Source organism: Cynocephalus volans, chromosome 7 (genome assembly GCF_027409185.1).
Source record: "Cynocephalus volans isolate mCynVol1 chromosome 7, mCynVol1.pri, whole genome shotgun sequence".
NCBI classification, from domain to species: Eukaryota; Metazoa; Chordata; class Mammalia; order Dermoptera; family Cynocephalidae; genus Cynocephalus; species Cynocephalus volans.
In genome coordinates, this window is record NC_084466.1 from 160,038,408 (window position 1) to 160,056,194 (window position 17,787).

The following is a 17,787-nucleotide window of genomic DNA, read 5'->3' on the forward strand; positions in this document are numbered from 1 at the left end:
TTAGTGGAAGGCTGACTCAGAAAAAAAGGATCATAGGAAAATAAGGATGTATGCATTCTTTTTGTGGCAGATTTCAGAAATGACCCTGATTTTTCTCATTCCTGTGCCCAGGTCCCTGACTGTCGCAGGGCCTGCCTACCCAGGAAGGGGCTTGAAGCCCTGCGCACAGGTTGGCTCACTCCCACACTCTGCCATCCCGTGCAGACAAGGCTCGGCACTTGCCAAAGGACGAGGGCATGTGGAGCACAGGTGAGTCATCCTGTCATTCCACATGGGCACTCCAGACCTGATGACACCAGCCAACCCCTCACCCTGGAAGAAGACCGACCACGATGAGCAACTGCCCAGCTGACCCAAGATGCATGAGCCGGGACGCTTGTTGCCACCGCCACTGAGATTTTGTTGTGTTATGCAGCACAGCTGGGAGAAGAGGTAACTGGGGCACACGGCACACCTAAGATTAGCAGGAACACGTGCACGCCTCATAGAAGAGGCTTTGAAAACAGCTGTGTAACTGATCTGATCTTATGAGTTTTGTTCCATAACCAATTTTTGTTCACAAAAGAGTAGGAGAGGTTGATAAATCCTGAAAAAAGTTTTAAAGTTGGTTTCCTTCTTTCCTTCTAAAATTGCAGCACCTTGAATTGCCAAAAGTGAAGCTGTCCTGCTCCCAACACAACTCAAGGAACATGCAGAATTGAGAGCTCTTTGCTAGAAGCTGCTAAAAGGGCTTCAAAAATGCCTCACCTCCTTTCTCCGCCTCACAAATGCCCTCCCCTTCAGCTTATGGAGAGAAAAAAGGCCAGGGAGAAGGAGACCGAAAACACCTCCACAAATCTCCAGTCTCTGCCTCTGAAAAACTCAGTGTGCAAGCGGCATTTTAGGTTACTCTGTAGCCGTTGTAAATAGCTTTTTAAAAAGGCTACATAGAATTGCTTCAAAGAATAATTTATCCACACTACTGTTGGAGGTGTAAGGTGATTCTGATTTAAAATAATCACAAACAGCTCTGCCTGGAGTGAATTTCCTATATCCCAAGGCTTAATTCCCATAAGGAGAATTACCAGCCAGAGGATTATCACCTGTACAAGGCAGTGACACAAATTCCTGCAGCGTTTTCAAACAGGGACTTTGCTCTGCCATCAGCCCTGCCGGTGGCTCTGCTGTACCACACCTGGGAAGAAGGGCGTGCGGGGAGGTAGGCGAGGAGAGGGAACTGTGCAGTGGAACACTGAGATCTCGTCACTGCAACGTGAATCACTTTATCATCAACGAGGCTACACACTTGTTCTGTATTAACTCATGTGTTTCCTCTTTCATGTCACCTTCATTCACAGCCATTACATTTCTACAAATAAGAAACAGTGTTCATGTACACACATGACATGCACACACACAAAACTTGATTATGCATTCAAATTTCTTAGTCTTGTCTTCTGTGGCTTTTAAAATAAAAAATCTCTACAGTTTACTAGTCCTTTTCCCTCCAGATATTTTCCCTAGTTAGCACTGTTTTTTTTATATATTTGTATGACCTATTTGTAATGCTACATTAAAACATAAATTTGGAAACTATCAAAAATATATTGCGGTGAAAAGAGAATCTGTCATTTTAATCTCCATTAACCTTTTAAGAAATTACTTACCTCCTAAAAACTCTTGGAAGCAGATCACTGGATATTTTTGTTTTGATGTTTTGATTTTATTTCCTACTCCAGACAGCCCCGAGCCACTGAGCATGTGAGAGAAGCCACATTACCTGTTAAGTATGCTGTTGGAAAGACACTTCATCGTCACACAGGCTAATTTTGCTAATGTAATTTCATGAATCATTGCTATTACAAATAATATTTTTGCAATTTATCACTAGCTGTTAGGTACACCAAATTCTTAAAGGGATGAATGAAATATGGAAGCTATGGAGCAAAATTATTAAAACCTCTCTTGGGAAAATTTTGAGAAAACTAGTGGTTCTTGGTTTGAAGGCAGGATGCATCAATGTGTCAAGAGAGCTGAGGTCAGACCAGCCTGCGCCTGTCACATGGGAGGAAGAGTGACCTCGTCTCTCGCGATCCAAAGGGCAGAAATTGACCTGCACCTTGGAGGAATTCATTGAGTAGCACTGTTGGTTTCTCTAAACTTGGGGCAGGCTGACATATGAGGTGGGGAGCTTCCTGACAGTGGGGGCTTCTGTCAACAGCAAGGGACCCAACATGCTACAAACGTACTCCTACATCTGCCGGAGGGCCACTCGGATGGAGCTTAAGGTCAATGAACACCCTGAAATCAGCACCTGTGAAAATCCCTATGCCTAGTGTAGTTTATCTCTACAAAGTGTGCAAAGTAGTTGTCTAAGAAAATGTCAGTGATGATGACATGACCAAAGATGCCTGTTTAACCTCAGAGAACTGCAGTGGTGGACTATTCAGAATCATGAGCATGCAAGGAAGTGGCTCATCCTTGCTGGGGTGAAAGAGGGAAGGCAGAGCCTTTCTGGAAAGCCATAGGTAGCATCTTAAAAGAAAAATAAAAAATAAAAAAGCTTAACTTTTGGCCCAACAATACCATTTCTAAGAATCTGTCATAAAGACATTGCAAGTAATCCCGAATATGTGTATGCATCACTTGTAATGATAAAAAAAATAAAAAAATATGTATTGAAAGGAAAATGATTTAGTAAATTATGACAGTTGAAATTTATGAAATATTCTGGTGCACTTTAACAGAATGAGGTTGATTTCTACAAACTGATATGGAAAATTTTCCAGTAAAAAAAGGTTGACTTAACATGTAGAACAACATTTATGATATGACCCTATTTATGCAAGTCTGGGGTCCCCCAAGCCAGCCAGAGAGACCTGTACATGTCTGTGGTACAGAGAGATTCTGGTGCCCCCCAAAGTAGACAGTGAGGCCCCAGCTGGCAGGGCCTGGTGGCAGTCAACCTGCATGTCTTGCTGTGGGTACTTCTGTTGTGTATGACTCTTATAAATAAAAATGCACTTACCTAGTACTTTAAAACAATAAATAAATCCTGTAAAATGTCTTTATATAATTAAAAATATACTGCCAAGGTGATATGATTGTAATGCAACCAAAGCCCTTTAACATGAACCAATAAGAGACATTTTTTGCATCTAGGTTCTCCTAAATGTTAGCGTCAGGTACTGAGTCACCCTGAAACTCCTAATCTAGACTCCAAATGTCAGCGTGACTCTTGCATTTCTGTCTCCTGAGTTGCTGTGCAGCTGCTTATATGCAACCCTCAAGCTTTCGTTTTTTTTATCCTTGTACAGCATGCTCGTCCTCAATGCCTGCACATATGAGGATCACATGTCCCACCCTACGACCTATGATCTGACAAATCCAACCATAAAAACCACTCAATGGTTCTCAGCAAATTAGTTATTCCTACTGATTTTCAAACAATTTAATTAAAACATCCATTTGGTCATTAGTCATAGATATCAGCCTCAAAATGACAACAGACCCCTGAAATGGCCATGCTGATGTTCCAGGGCCACAGTGCCACACAATGACCACTGCCAACAGAGCCACCTTTGAAGTGAGAGTTCACGTGCCTCACTGTTTCCGTAGCATAGCCCCTCCTAGTTAGCTCGTTGGTGGTTAAAAAATGACAATTTATCCAATTATGACCCTCCCCGTTGGGGAGAGGAGCTGTAAATCTGTCAGCACCTGTCCCCATCTCAGAGCACAGCTGCTGACTGTCCAGGAGTGGGACGCTCAGCAGAGGTAGCTGTGGCTGTAGCGGGCATCGCCAGGAGCCACGCTCTGAGGGGAAAACTGGCAAGGCAGGTGAGCAAGAACACACACACACGTCCCCACGGGAGGCGCAGGCCGAGCATCCATCTGACCACTTGCTTTACGTGAATCGGCAGTCCTTTGTTCATACTAACATTTTCCCTCACCTTTCCCCTGATGGTTCATTCTTGGTACCCAGAGTGGTGCTTTTAAAACCACACAGCATCTCATAGCACTCCTTTGCTCCAGACCCTGCCATCGTCCCATTTCACGTGCAGTCGAGAACAGCCTCGGGAACCCCTCTGTGGTCCTGCTCTCCATCATCCACCTGGCCCATCTCCTGCCACTCCTCTCCCCTCCTTGCTGGTCTGCAAAAAACATGTCAGCCTCACCCTTGACTTAGGCCTTTGCGCTGGCCGTCCCCCCAGCTAGCCACAGCTAATCCTCGTCCACCACACTCCACCCACGGGTCATCATCTCGGGGAGTCCCAAGATGCTAACAGCTCCACTGTGCCCTGAGCTTCTGTTCCTTGTCTACTGTGTCCGTTTTCCAAAATGCTTGTCACTTTCCACACGCCATATACTTCATCTCTTCTCCCATCTTCTGTCAGTGTGTGCGTCTCCTACTAGGGTAGGACATTTTTTATTTTCTCAAGCTTTTCCAAGTACCAAAAACAGTTCCTTGCACTTAGTAGGTGCTTAATGAACATTTATTGAAATGAGTGAGTGAATAAATAAACAAATGAAGATAAGTTAGTACATTTACTAGTGGTATTACTAACAATTAGTTATTTAGTTACATTGTACCTGGTTAAGTAAAATTACAGATATATAATTTCAGGGACTTAAATAAACTTCCATCATTTTATGCAGTACTTTAAAAGGGTGTTAATGCTTCCAAAAGAGGTTTGTCTCTGAGGTACACGAGCAGCAGGTCCAGCTTGTGGGCTGGCAAGTTGGCCTTTGTCCTCATTTGCAGAACGCACGTTTGGTAAGGCCAGGCCCTGTGTGCTGCCGGATGCACATCCTGAGGGTCTGACACGATGAAGAGGGGCAGTAAATCTTGCCAAATGAATGCAGGATTGAAAGTGTCACCTCGTTATACTTGGCTGAGCCGCAGAGGTGAGTGGGGACCTGTGGGCTCTTGCACATGGATCCAGGGAGTCTTCAAGATAGGAAGAGACCTGAGAGCAGCTCTTCAATTTACCCAGAAATACTTCACAGCCTTAAAGCAAATGCAGCTGGGTTAGGGCAGTTTCATGGATTTGCTCTGCAGGTCAGGAGAAGAATGTATGCAGGTGGGGGTGGAGAGGTTGTGTTCTAATGGCCAAAGTGTTGTGTGCTCACCACTTTCAGCAACTTTGAAAGCCTCTGTACGTCGGCTTGAGTGGCGAGTCTAGGGGTCAGCTGCGTAGAAAACGGCAGTCCCATAGCCAGCCAGTCAATCTGCTTCTCTTAGAAATAGTTCCCAGAAGAAATGGGGCTTCAATCCCAGTAACACCTAATGGTTTTCAGGCCTTAATGTTCTCTTATCCCATTTCACCAGGAGCTGAGTTATATTTGCTTTCTATTCATGCGCTTCCTGCTTAGATATCTTACTGATTTCTCAGTTGAAATATTCTGTACAACTCTCCAGCCCTCAAAATCCTAACATAGAACATTCTTAACTGAAGCATGGTGCGAAAGTTGGCTTAATTTTATCAAAATACTTCTTCACATTTTGGAAAATCAAAGGCCCATTAGCGACATCAGGGTCTGTCCGAGCCCCTCCTGCCCTAACAGCCTTGTCCTGTCCACCCTCTGTGCCAATCCCTAGCCCATCCGAGCCCCCTCGCCACGGCAGGACCTCAGGGGGCGGCCCCTGCACGCTGTCCCAGTCTGCACAGCCATCTTGTTAAGGAATCCACGCCGGAGAACAATGATGTCGTTCTCCTGGAAACAATATTTGGAGGCAGCTCTGCAGAAGATGTGATGTTTCCACCAAGACGAAGGACCAATGGAAAAGGCCGGCTCTCTGCAGAGGGTCTCATATGGGGGCGGGGCTTCCACGCTTTGCCTGGAGCCCACCCGGGAGGCAGAGGCCGGCTGTCGCACACAGGACAGTGCTGTGCCTTAGGGAGCTCAGCGGGCAGGGAGAGGCTGTTTCTCACACGAGCCACAGCAAGCAATGGCCAAGGAAGCGGCTCCTTTGAAGTTCCAGGCATTCTCATCAGAAGCTTCTCTCATGTCCATTGTCACTGATGTGCTTCTAGTGGCCCAGGGTCCTGTGAGAGATGGGAAGCCTCCCTTCTGTCTGCCACATTGCCTCAGGTGTTCCGGAAGTGCTGATGGCGCATGACCAGAGCAGGCTGCCTGGCTGTCCCCAGTGCTCCAAGCCTCCTGCCCATCATGTTGGCTGGGCTGGAGGGGACGGAGGGGCTGAGCCACAGTTTCCACCAAGCACCACAGGGGCTGAGCAGAGTGGGATCTGTCGTTCTGGTCACTGGGCTGCCCTGGCAAAGCCTGATGTCTGTCTGCTGGTGTCCCCACTCACCTGGCACCTCCCTGCCTGCCACATACTCAAATCTGAAAACACAAAAGTCAAAGCCCCACATAACACATATGCTTTTTCACGGGCTGCAAACCAGGCAGGTGCTTTCCCCAAAGCACAGTCCATTAAGGGCTGCTGAAGTCCAGGCAGTGGATCACAATGAGTCACAGAGTTGAGCTTGGGACACAACATTTCACCCTCACCCAGAAACAGACTACTATCTGCACTTGCCTTTTGGAAATGTAATTCCATGCCTCCACTTGAATGTAGACTTTAGAGGACATTAAAAACAAATACACAACAGCCCATAGATTGTTTGCTGATATGGGAACCAAAGCCATGTGGACAGAACAGGGCCTGCCGCAGAAGACACTTACGGCACTGCCCAAAATGAAAATAAGAACAAAATGTACACATGCTCCTTATCGCCTGAAAATAAAGGCATGTCAAAAAAAGAATACACTCCCTTGTTATCTGTTATTTATTTCTTATCTCTAAAGAAAGCTTTTTGCAGGCTTCTACGAGTGGTCAAATAATGAAAACAAGTTTGGTAATCATCAGATGTCTTTCACAAACAGCACACTCAATGCTCCAGACTCAAATGTGCAGGGATGTCACAAGTGTCAGCCATCAGAGCCCAGTGGGCCAGAGACAGCAGGGCTGGGAGGCCAGCAGAGCATGCAGGCAGAGGGTTCTTGAAGGACTGATTTCCAGGGCCTCGGACAAGGGGTACTCGGGAGAAACTGCTGCCAGGGCTGTGGAACAATTGCCCATCTGCCCTGTGCCTGCACAAGGAGGGTGGTGTCCTCCTCCTAGTGTGAGGAGATGCCAGCACCAGCCTCTGGTCAGAGCAAGACCCTTCCGGGCTCCCTCATGGCCCAGAGTGTGGTGGGGATGTCTTCACGCAGCATCCCAGTTAGAGAGTGATGCCAATGGGACAGGTCTACAGCAAGTGGCATCAGGAGACAGGACATCTTGGATTGGGGAAACGAGCCACCCCCCCCCAGATCATTCTTGGTGTGCCTGCTCCTGTGATGGGACACGACCCCTGTCCATAGGACACTGTCCCTGGGAGCCCAGCAGTGCCCCGTCAGCCTCCCTGCCCTCAATCCTGCACAGACATGCATGGCCTTCTTCCAGAAAAACATTCTGAGCCTGACCCGTCCCTTGTCATGCCCGGTTCTGGGCACAGAATGTGCAGGAGCAGGTGCTGCACAGCCTTGCATCACACTGCCATGGGCAGTGCCCACGCGACATGTCCGGGGGCCCACGGCCCACCTCTGTGAGCAGGTGCTCATTGTCCACACGGGAATTGAGAATGTTACTTTGTCACCTGCACTTACCCATTCATTAACTGAGTACATTTATGGAGCTGGCCATTTTATAATTTGTCCCTCTTGCTTTCTGTAAGTGATTTGGGCTCTTTTATTATTTGACAATCCCTGGCACTCAGTAGGCACTGGCTGAGTCTGAATGAATGAGTGAGTGAACTGTTGAGCGGGCATCTGTTCCTGAGGCCAGGCTCGCTCGAGGTGCTGGAGATGTGGTGACATGAGCCCAGGCCCCGCCTGGACGGGCTCACAGACTTGATCACACATTTTCAAGGATAACGCACGGCCTGACCCTTCATGACCACAGAGAAGGCAGACGTGCTGGCTCTGTCCCTGCTGTGTCTCCTCTGAAATACACACGAAGAAGAGCTGAAAGGGAGAGAGAGGACAGGAGGGCGAGCAGAGGGACATCTCCAGCAGATGATTGATTTCCACAGGTTTCCAGAAGGTGAGAAGCAGAGGGGACCAGTTATGAGGTACACGTGGCAGAGAGAACCGTCACCAGAATCTGCTGAAGGAGGAAGCAGAGGCCTCGGGGTCCTTTTGCTACAACCCAAGAGGCTCAGGACAGTGGCTGTCCCAGAGGAGAGGAGACCCTAACCTGTCCCCAGGTCTTCCTCTTGACAAGGGGTTAAAGTCTGTAAGGCAGCAATGAAAAGAACTGGCTGCAGGAGAGAGAAAGACTGAGATGACCAGGGAGAGAAGCCCAGGAGCGGGGACAGAAGGCTCGGGAAACTGAACAGAGCTGAAAATGAAAGAAGTCAGACAGCGTACCCCGAGAAAGCTGCGGGGACAGCACACGCACCACAGGACGGGCAGACCACTGCGAAAGACAGGAGGTCGGGTGCAGAACACAAGAGACACTCGCAGGTGCGTGTAGGTTTCCAAAAAATTCAATAGATGTGGAAACCAAAGTCAAGGAAGTCTCCCAGAATGTGCGAAAAATGTCAAAGATGCAAAAATACATACATAGGAGAAATGAATAAGAGATAAGGAGGGACGATCTGTAATGACTGACAGCTCACCAGGAACACAGCACGTACCATGGAGGGGAGAAAAGCATCTACAGCCTGCATTTACGTTACACTGTAACAGTGCACTGATGGTGTCTACACTACAATATACACATTGTACCATCGTAGCATAATACGTAATGTGTAATAGACTAGATAATACAAAATGTACATTAACAGCACGTGTGCGTGTGTGTATACACACATGTAATAACAGGAGAATTTCCCACAGGTAAAGAAGAGCATGAATCTTTGGTTGAAAATACCCACAGAGTTTTACACAGAATTAATATTTTAAAATGTCTAAATATTATTAGGAAATCACTGAACATCAACAATAAAAGGGATGCCATTATTATAGTATTGTTACAAAAAGAAAAGACGAGTCATCCACAAAGTAACACGAACTTGAACACGTCTTTCTCTTTGTGAGTTCAGACTGTAGAAGATGACAGAGCATTTCTTCAAAGTTTTGAAGGAATAACAATTCAAGTTAATATCATACAGCTTGACAATCTATCAATCGAGTTTGAAGGCAAAATCAGAATTTCCAACATGAAAGGCGCCAGCAATATCTTTTACTGGGACATTATTTTAGGATGTGCTCCAGCAAAGTGCGATTGTGAGCTGGAAAAGAAGATACTAAATTCAAGACATAGTGGCTCCAAGCCGGCCGGGCAGAAGTTCCAGCTGCACAGCTCGGAGAGAGGCTGCTGGCAGCACGGGATGCAGAAGACGGGTGTGTGCGGAGGCAGGGCCCCGGGAAGACAGAGGAGGAAACAGAGTGCAAAAGTGCAGGGAGGGGTCCGAACAAGCACACAGCGGCGCATGACAGCCTCACGATGTCGTCGGCCCGCAAACCCAGGGGGCTGAGCTGAGGCAGTGACAGGTGGTCACGGCATTTGACTCTGGTGTTAAAACACTGTCCCAGGGGCTTTCAATGGAACAACATCCAGTTAATTATATGATTGAACATTTAAGTATTTATCGACATCTAGAATCGGCCAATGAACAAAATTAGAAAATGTGGAGGTGCCGTAAGACAAAGTATAATCGTGAACACTCCTGAAAATGCAAAAGCAAAAGTGTGTAAGTGACAGGAGTCGGGATCAGAAACCGAGGAGGAAGTCGGAGTGTCGGCGTCCTCGTATCATAAAGAAGAGAGTCGCCGTTTTGTGGAAGAAACTCATCATTTTATGGAAGAAGAATGAGAGGTTTAGGTGTTTTATTTACGTTGGAATGTTTAGTTCTGAGTACTTAAGTTATATAAATGTCATCGCGTGGGACTGTGCAAGTGACCTGGATGCTTGAGGAAGGGTGCTCGACCAACGCGCTCACACCTCCCTGTGCCCTTGCCCTTGGGAGCCTGTCCCGTGCCAGCCCTGGCTGTGACTGTCTGGGCTGCACTGGCCCATGGGGAAGCTGCACACGTGACGTGAGCAGAGACTTGAAAACCACGTGTGCGCTGGGCCTTGCCCTGTCTTGCTGCTCCCACGTGAGCAACGTGGTCTCCACGGTGCGAGGTGCGTGGCAGGCACCCTGTGCCAACTGACAGGCACAAAGCACTACCAGACTTGGTCAGCCAGTGCCGGGCAAGGTGTCGGCTGACAGCAAGGTGTGGGGGCCCAGCCGAGCCCCCGAGCTGACCCACAGAACTGTGAGCTAAATAAACGGCTGTAGGTCTCGGCCACTCCATTTTGGGGTGGTTTGTTACGTAGCAGGACGACTGGCCCAGAAGTTGATACAGAAAGCCGGTGCTGCCAGAGCAAAAACCTAAAAAGTGACTGCAGGCATCTTCCTTTGGAGCAGGCAACAAATGGATGCAAGAAAACTGAGGAGGAAGTTGTCAGCAAGGCCAAGGAAATGGTGGGAAACCATGAGGTGCAGCCCCCAAGCCACAGCAGCAGTGCCCGCGGGAGGGTGGCATGCACCCGGTGACCATATGGGTGTGGATGGCCCTCTCAGGCATAATGCTGAGGACATCAGTTGCTTCCTTTGCCTATGGTAAGACCCGAGAAGATCCAGATAAACTAAAGAATCATTCAGTTTACAAGCAGACTTGAGAGAAGCCACGACTTACCGAGGTGGAAAAAGAAAACTGTTTCTTACTCCCAGTCCCCAGCTGCTCAAACCATTCTCAAAGGGAGAGGAGGCCTGGCCCACAGGCCAAGTACGAGACTTTCTAAAACACTTTGGCAAGACCTCTGGAAAATTTAGGGTGGTGTTTAGTAGTCCCTTCAGCTGGAGAAAATAGTTTCTAAGAGATCTTGCCAATGTCATCCCACAGAAGTCTAGATCCACAACTGCGGTAAATCTAAAAGAAAGGTATGTCTCAAAAGCACACACGGGTGTGGCTTCTGTTGATTGAATGCACACAAAACCCACAAGGTTTCAAGAGCACCCTAGCAGCGGGAGAGCCATCTGCCCGCGCCCAGCTCAAATTGCTGACCCACAACGTCATGCGATAAGTAAACAGACACTATTTCAGGCCTCTACTTTGGAATGGTTTGTTACTCAGCTAAAGCTCACTTCTCCATTACAGGGCAGTAGAAAACCAATGCAATCTCCATCTTTCATATGTGTCAGAAGCCACATCCAAAATTTACAAGTAGAGACATAAAGATACCAACAGTCTAGGCACAATGGAGAAGTTAACTCTCTAAAATATGAATCTTTTTAAAAGTGGCATCCACTAAAAGGGGCTGCCCCTGGGGCAGCAGGAGACCCCTGCTCTTTGACTTCGGTCTTCTGCCCCCATGTGCAGGGACACTTGGAGAAAATTAAATACAAAAGGTGTAATATTAGAGCCATGAGAAGCACCAGAGAGTGAAGGTGTCAGATGCATCTCACCACATAATAGGCACCTCCTTTCATCTGGGGGCTCAGGGAGCTTGTCCACGAGAAAGGGTGGTTTATCAGAGCAGCAGCCCTGGAGAGTCAGCTGGGCAACGTGGGAGGGGTGGGCTTGGGCCACGTGAGGGAGGGCAGGTGCTCTCAGCAGCCTGCAAAGGTTATTTCAGGTACACTGGACAGAAGGGACTACAGGAAGTGTAGTGTCTCCAATGTTTGCTGGGAGGGGGGAGGACAATTGGTCCCTAAAGCCACGGCCAAGGCTTTGCTGCCAGGAATGCTGGGGTGCAGTGGTAGGGGCTGGTGAGCTGCAGGTTGGGGAGTGCTTCCAACAGCTCATGGCACTGAGGTCATGGCGCAGTCTCTAAGTGCTCTACCTCTGGATCAAGTCATCCGTATGATTTCAACAGCACCAGGGACTAAGGGCCCTGGTGTCACCCAGCCTGTAGAGGAGCTCAGCTGCTGCCCAGAGTCTTGGTGCCACTCCCTGGGGTGGGACAAGAGTCATGAAGACTTGGCACATCTCACTGCCATGAGTAAAGGACACTGTGGGGAGCAGGAGGAACTTGGGCAATGAAGGGAAGTGGCAGGTGCTGCAGGGGGACCCAAGTTGGGGTGTCACTGGCACAGGGAGGGAGGGAGACCCATTGGGACTGCTGTGGTGGCACGTGGACAAAACCAGGCTCCAGCCCTTACAGAGCCATGCAGTGCTGGCATCACTGTCAATTGGCCCATCCTCAAGGCAAGCTGTCTGAAGACCAGACTGACCTCAGCTGCACCCTTTTGTCAAAGGAGTCAGTAAGCTCTCGGTGAGGGGCCTGTGTCCACGAAGGCCAGCCAGGATCTCCAGAGCTCCGAGGAGTCACATTGGTGTTACTGCCACCGTGTGCAGAGCAGGGAACCGTGACCCACCACACACTGGAAAAAGCGTCAGGCAAAACGTAATTAAAAAGTCAGATGAAAGGAGGCTGCAGGAGCGACGTTAATTACAGCAGTTAATCCACCAGGCGGTGCCGCCAGGCTTAGCCTCTTTGGAATTCTTGGAGTTTGCTTATGATTAATTATTTTGGGGAATAACAGCCAGTATTACAGCTTGTTAATGGGTTTAAACTAATAAGTTTTCTTAAAAACTGAGAGGTTTAATTCTGCTTCTGCTTCCTATGGGCAGCAGGCATTCACCTTGAAAAGTGCACCAGCCCCTCCTGTAAAGCCGCTCCCCGTTTGGTTGTCCCTGAAATGAGGGCAGTGGGCCCCTGACCCTCCTGGACAGACGTATGGCTCCCTGCGGACTGGCCTCCCCTGGCGGCTGGAGAGACTGACCCTTCTTAAGGGTAAATACTCTGTTCTAGTGAAGAGCTGGGCTAGGTCCTGAGCAGACAGAGGGGACAGGGCACTGTGCAAACAGTAGGATGTGCAAGGGCGTTTTCATCCAGGTGGGGCTGTGGGGGACAGGGACAGCAACTGGAAACCCCGCAAGAAGCCCGGCGGCTGTGGCTCCCATGCAGTAGTCTGAGGTGTCCGGAGTCACCAGTGCTGCGGTCCCTGGGAGGAGCAGCAGGCCAGGCCAGGACCCGGTGATGGAGACTGGGAGACAGCAGGTCGGGAACCACATGGGTGGGGAAGGGACGGGCCAGCCAGGGGCAGGGAGAACCAACTGGCATTTCCCAGTTAGAGAAGGGATGGTAGAAAGCAGAGGAAAAGTTGGGGGGTCTGGGGGAACCCCCTCCCACCTCTGTCCTTCACTGCAGAGATTCCTCCTCTTGGCTGCCTATGCCTGCCTGAGCAGACTCGGGCCACGCAGAATGTGGCAGAACCAGCAGCAGAGGCAAGGGCTTGGTCCAAAGAAGACAAATTAGGGATCTACCCTCTAGCCTGCAGGCTGGACCATCCCCAGGTGTGACGACCCACAGCAACACAAGCCCACAATGCACTTCCTCTCCTGAGCACAGGGTGGGCATCCTCCGGGGACTCTGCACTGAAACATAACCAGCAAATGCCCCTTCCAGATGCCAGCAGTACCCAATGCTCACGATTCCCACTGGGATTCCCAAGTGCACAGGATGAGATGTGTGGAGAGGAAAACATGCAAGTTCATACAGCGGCTGTTAAGCATGGATGCTGCAGTGTAACCCCAGACAGAGGTGTAAACGTGAGTTATGCACACAGGCTTGCACACATGTGTGCACACACACACACACACACTGCACACACCACACAGCACTCAGCACATTTTCATTGGAAGTAGAAACTAATGCCAGGCTTAGTCAAACTCACTTGTGTAGGGCAGGCACAAAGTACTTGCACATGTAAATTCATTTCCACTAATTACCATGAATTAAGTATGATGTATTTAAGTGTTATGCATTGGCCACAGTAAATTATATCTGCACATTCTTTCTCACCATGATCAAATTCTGAAGTCTTCTTATGTAAATCAGCATCATCTACTGGGCACAGGCTGTGTTCTGTCTCCTATTCTCGCTTTCATGTCCTCGGCCAATAACCACATGATGGAAAATGGAAACACCTGCAGAAGCCACTGCTGGCTGAGCCCTGGGCACACAGACCTGAGACAAGGTCTCTGCGGCAGAGGGATTCATCGCTGACAAGAAAGACAAGATAGGACAAAATGACGGAAAGAACCAGGAATGAATGAAAATCCTTAGGGACAGTAACACACCTAAAAAGAGATTTTAGAGTGGACAGTCTTTGACTTCTCTCTCCCCGCAGTCCTTCCTGGATCAGTTCACAAGTCTAGTCTGTTTGCTGTTTCCCAGATGGCTCTCACATGTGATTTTCAGCACTGTCTCCCTGCATCCCCATCCCTGTCGCTTCTCACCTGGCCTCCTGCATGGCCTGAATCTCACGTACACACACACACACACGCACATGCGCACACACACACACACACTCACGTACACACACACGCACATACACACGTGCACACACACACACGCACACATGCTCACGCACGCACATGCGCACACACACGCACACATGCTCACGCACGCACATGCGCACACACACGCACACGTGCACACACACGCACGTGCACACACGCGCACACGCACGCACACACGCACGCACGCACACACACACACATGCTCACGCACGCACTCACACACGCACACACACGCACATGTGCGCACATGCGCGCGCGTGCTTGTGAATATCGCAGTCACACACGCACTGTGTGTGACTCCACGTGCATCCTGAAGACACACCCACACACGCACTGGCATGTGCCAGTCGCAAAGCAAACCACAGGAAACGTTATGAATTCTGGGTAGATATGTGTTGCCTGAACCCTATAGTCCTTAAAATCAGCAAAAAAGATGAAGAAAGATCTGCATTCTGGCTCATATATGAGGAAAAGCATTCAATGAGCGTGAGGTTTTCTGACAGGAAAGGTCACTGTCTTCATTTTCTTTTGTTTATTGCACAATCCCTGAAATTGGGGAATTTTTAGAGAAAGAATTTATTTCTTACAGATTTGGAGTCCGGGGTCCTGGGGCGCATCTGGTGAGGGTCTTCTTCTTGGTGGGGACTCTGCAGAGTCCTGAGGTGGCGCCGGGCATCACATGGTGAGAGGACTGAGCGGGTTAAGGTCCTCATTGTCCTTAATGTTCCCAGTCACTCTCATGATACCCCATTAATCCATTAGCCCATTAATCCATGGATGGATTAATCTATGCAGGAGGACAGGGTCCTCTTGATCCAATCACCTCTTAAAGGCCTCACCTTTCAAATGCCATAGTCAGAATTCCCACCCTCTTAACACATTTGCCCTGGGCTTGAGCTCCAGCATGAGCTTTGGAGGGGACAGACACTCAAACCACGGCAGTCAGCGGATGGGTCCTGCAGCCACGCGTCCCGCAATGGCAGCTCTCAGAGGGAGTTAGCCCTAAACACTTCAAAGGCTGATTACTTCTGAAAGCACCTCGCCGAGCAGAAGGAATGACTTCTCCAGAAGCACTTGGGGTCACGCCACATCCTCGGCTTAGCTGGGCTAATTTTCACGTGCGGCCCTCAGAGACCACAGACATTGAGAGCACGGGCGAAGGCAGGGTGATCAACTTGGGTGGACATGGGGAATTTAGAGTCTGAGAGGAGAGCTCGTCTGCGGGAAGTGTCTGTCCCGTCTGTTCCCCAAATCAAACATGCTTGGTCAGGTTGTGTGCCTGCCAGTGGCCTGCAGCACAGTGCGGTGCCGTCTCAGGGAAAGCAGGTTGGGATGAATGACCCCTTCGCTCTGCGCCCAAGAAGGCTCTGACTGTCCTTCCTTCTTGAGTGAGGAAGGCTTCAGGAAGTCCCTCTTGCAGCTCTTTTCAAGAGAACCGTGTGAGCTACTGAGTGTCACAGCCACGGCCAGCACCTCGCCACAGGAAATGCTGGCCCATGCTGCTGGCTAATGAAGGACAGTATAGTGACACAAGAAGGTGAAAAAATAAACAGTGGCTTTGGTGAACCCAGGCCACTCTCTTAAGGTGGAGTCTGTGTTTTTCACACCTTTGCCCTTTCTTCAGGATGCTGACGAGGACAGGAAGTCGGTGGTGAGAGACCTGGTTCTACCCTCCCAAAGGTTTCAGCCAGAAGCCATCGAACTAAAAACAAAGCTGGAGACATCGTGTCCTTTGCAGGACTGCTGCAGCACTCTTCAGAGCCCTTCTCCTGCACACTGTGGCAGCTCTTAAGAAAGAACACATTGCAGCAGTCGCAGAAGAGGCAGCAGTCCCAAACAATATGATCTCTGTAGTGGTGGTGGACAGGGTGGCCTGGCGCGTGAGTCACCACTCTGGGAGAGCTCTGGCTTGTGCACTTGCTCTGGTGGATGTCTTAGGAGATAAGTTCAGAGGAGAAATAATGGGCCTGTGGCCTGGGAGTTTATTTCCTCAGACATCTGAGACTGTGGCAGATAAAGATGACACTATGACCGCCAGTTCTGAGATTGTGATGGTACCTGTGGGAGCCTGTCAGCAAGAGGGGGAGATCTGGTGCAGAGAAATGTTAATGTCTTCAAATTCGTTATTCCTCAGATCATCAAGCACAGTCTTGATTGCTTTATCATCGTGGATTCCACCCCAGTGGACATCCTTACATGTGTTACCTGGAAACTAAGGGGACTACCCAAGCACCAAGGGACTGGAGGTGGGTGTAATCTGGATTCTGCTAGATTTCCCTGTCTTATGGCTGAAAAGCTGGGCATTCATCCCAGCAGCTGTCATGGACGGATTTTGGGAGAAAGTGGTGACTCCAGTGTGGCCGTGTGGGGTGAACATGGCGGGTGTTTCTCTCCATGGACTGAATCCAGAGATGGGAATGGACAGTGACAGTGAGAACTGGAAGGAAGTACAAAGAATGTGATTGAACGTGCCTATGGAGTCATCAGGCTGAAAGGACACGCCCACTGGGCCACTGGATTAAGTGTGGCCAGTCTCACTGAATCCATGTTGAAAAATCTCCCCAGGATTCATCCAGCGTCAGCTATGGCGAAGCAGACATACAGCACAGAGGACCTGCCTGAGCCTTCACGTACCCTCGATGCTCGGGGACTGACGCTGCTACCAAGCCAAAGCTGAAGGATGATGAGGTTGCTGAGCTCAAGAAAAGTGCAGATCCCCCGTGGGACATCCAGGAGGACCTGAACGACCTGTGACGAATTCGGGCGCACTGAATTAAAGCCCCTGCTTGGTTTAATGCTTGCAAATGAGTCCTTAAACAAATAGAATTAACTATTGTAGTGTGAAAAAAATAAATACCTAACAATAAAAACAAAGCTAGAATATAAGTCACCTTCCAATGGTATCACAACAAGAAAGGAATTTGAAGAGCCACTGCCATAAATATGAATAAAAGTGCTAAATAATTTTATATGCGATTGGGAAAATAATAAGATAAATTTTAAAGTTACAGGTTTACCGGTTACTTAAACGCGCGGGAGCACACGTGTGCGTACGCTCACGTAGCCGTGCCAGTGGAGGTAAGCAAGCAACAGAGGATCTTTTCATAGGTCCTCTTAGCAGCATCCCCTGGTTTTTACCTTTTAGTAGGTAATGATTTGTTCTGAAGAGACATGCCAGGAGAGGACGTGCCATTCAGTCCCAGAGTCTGGACCACACAGCCAAGCTCAGTGCTCTCCAACTGGGCCTGTCCTCGTGGATCTGACCCGATCCTGGAGCTGCCCAGAACTGACACCCAGCTGCCATGGGCTCCCCTCTCCCTGCCTGTCCCACCCCAACCCAGGTGAGCTTGGCATGGAGGGAGTGGAGAGAGGAGCAGCAGCAGAAGAGGACCCAGGGAA

General features: G+C 49.2%; 1 protein-coding gene and 1 pseudogene across 1 annotated transcript in view; one reads left to right on the forward strand and one right to left on the reverse strand.

Annotated features, from left to right (window-relative positions):
- Positions 1-17,787, reverse strand: part of TCERG1L (transcription elongation regulator 1 like) — a 206,949-nt gene that overhangs the window by 123,735 nt on the left and 65,427 nt on the right. The window lies entirely within an intron of this gene.
- Positions 7,548-17,142, forward strand: LOC134382434 (L-lactate dehydrogenase B chain-like; annotated as a pseudogene).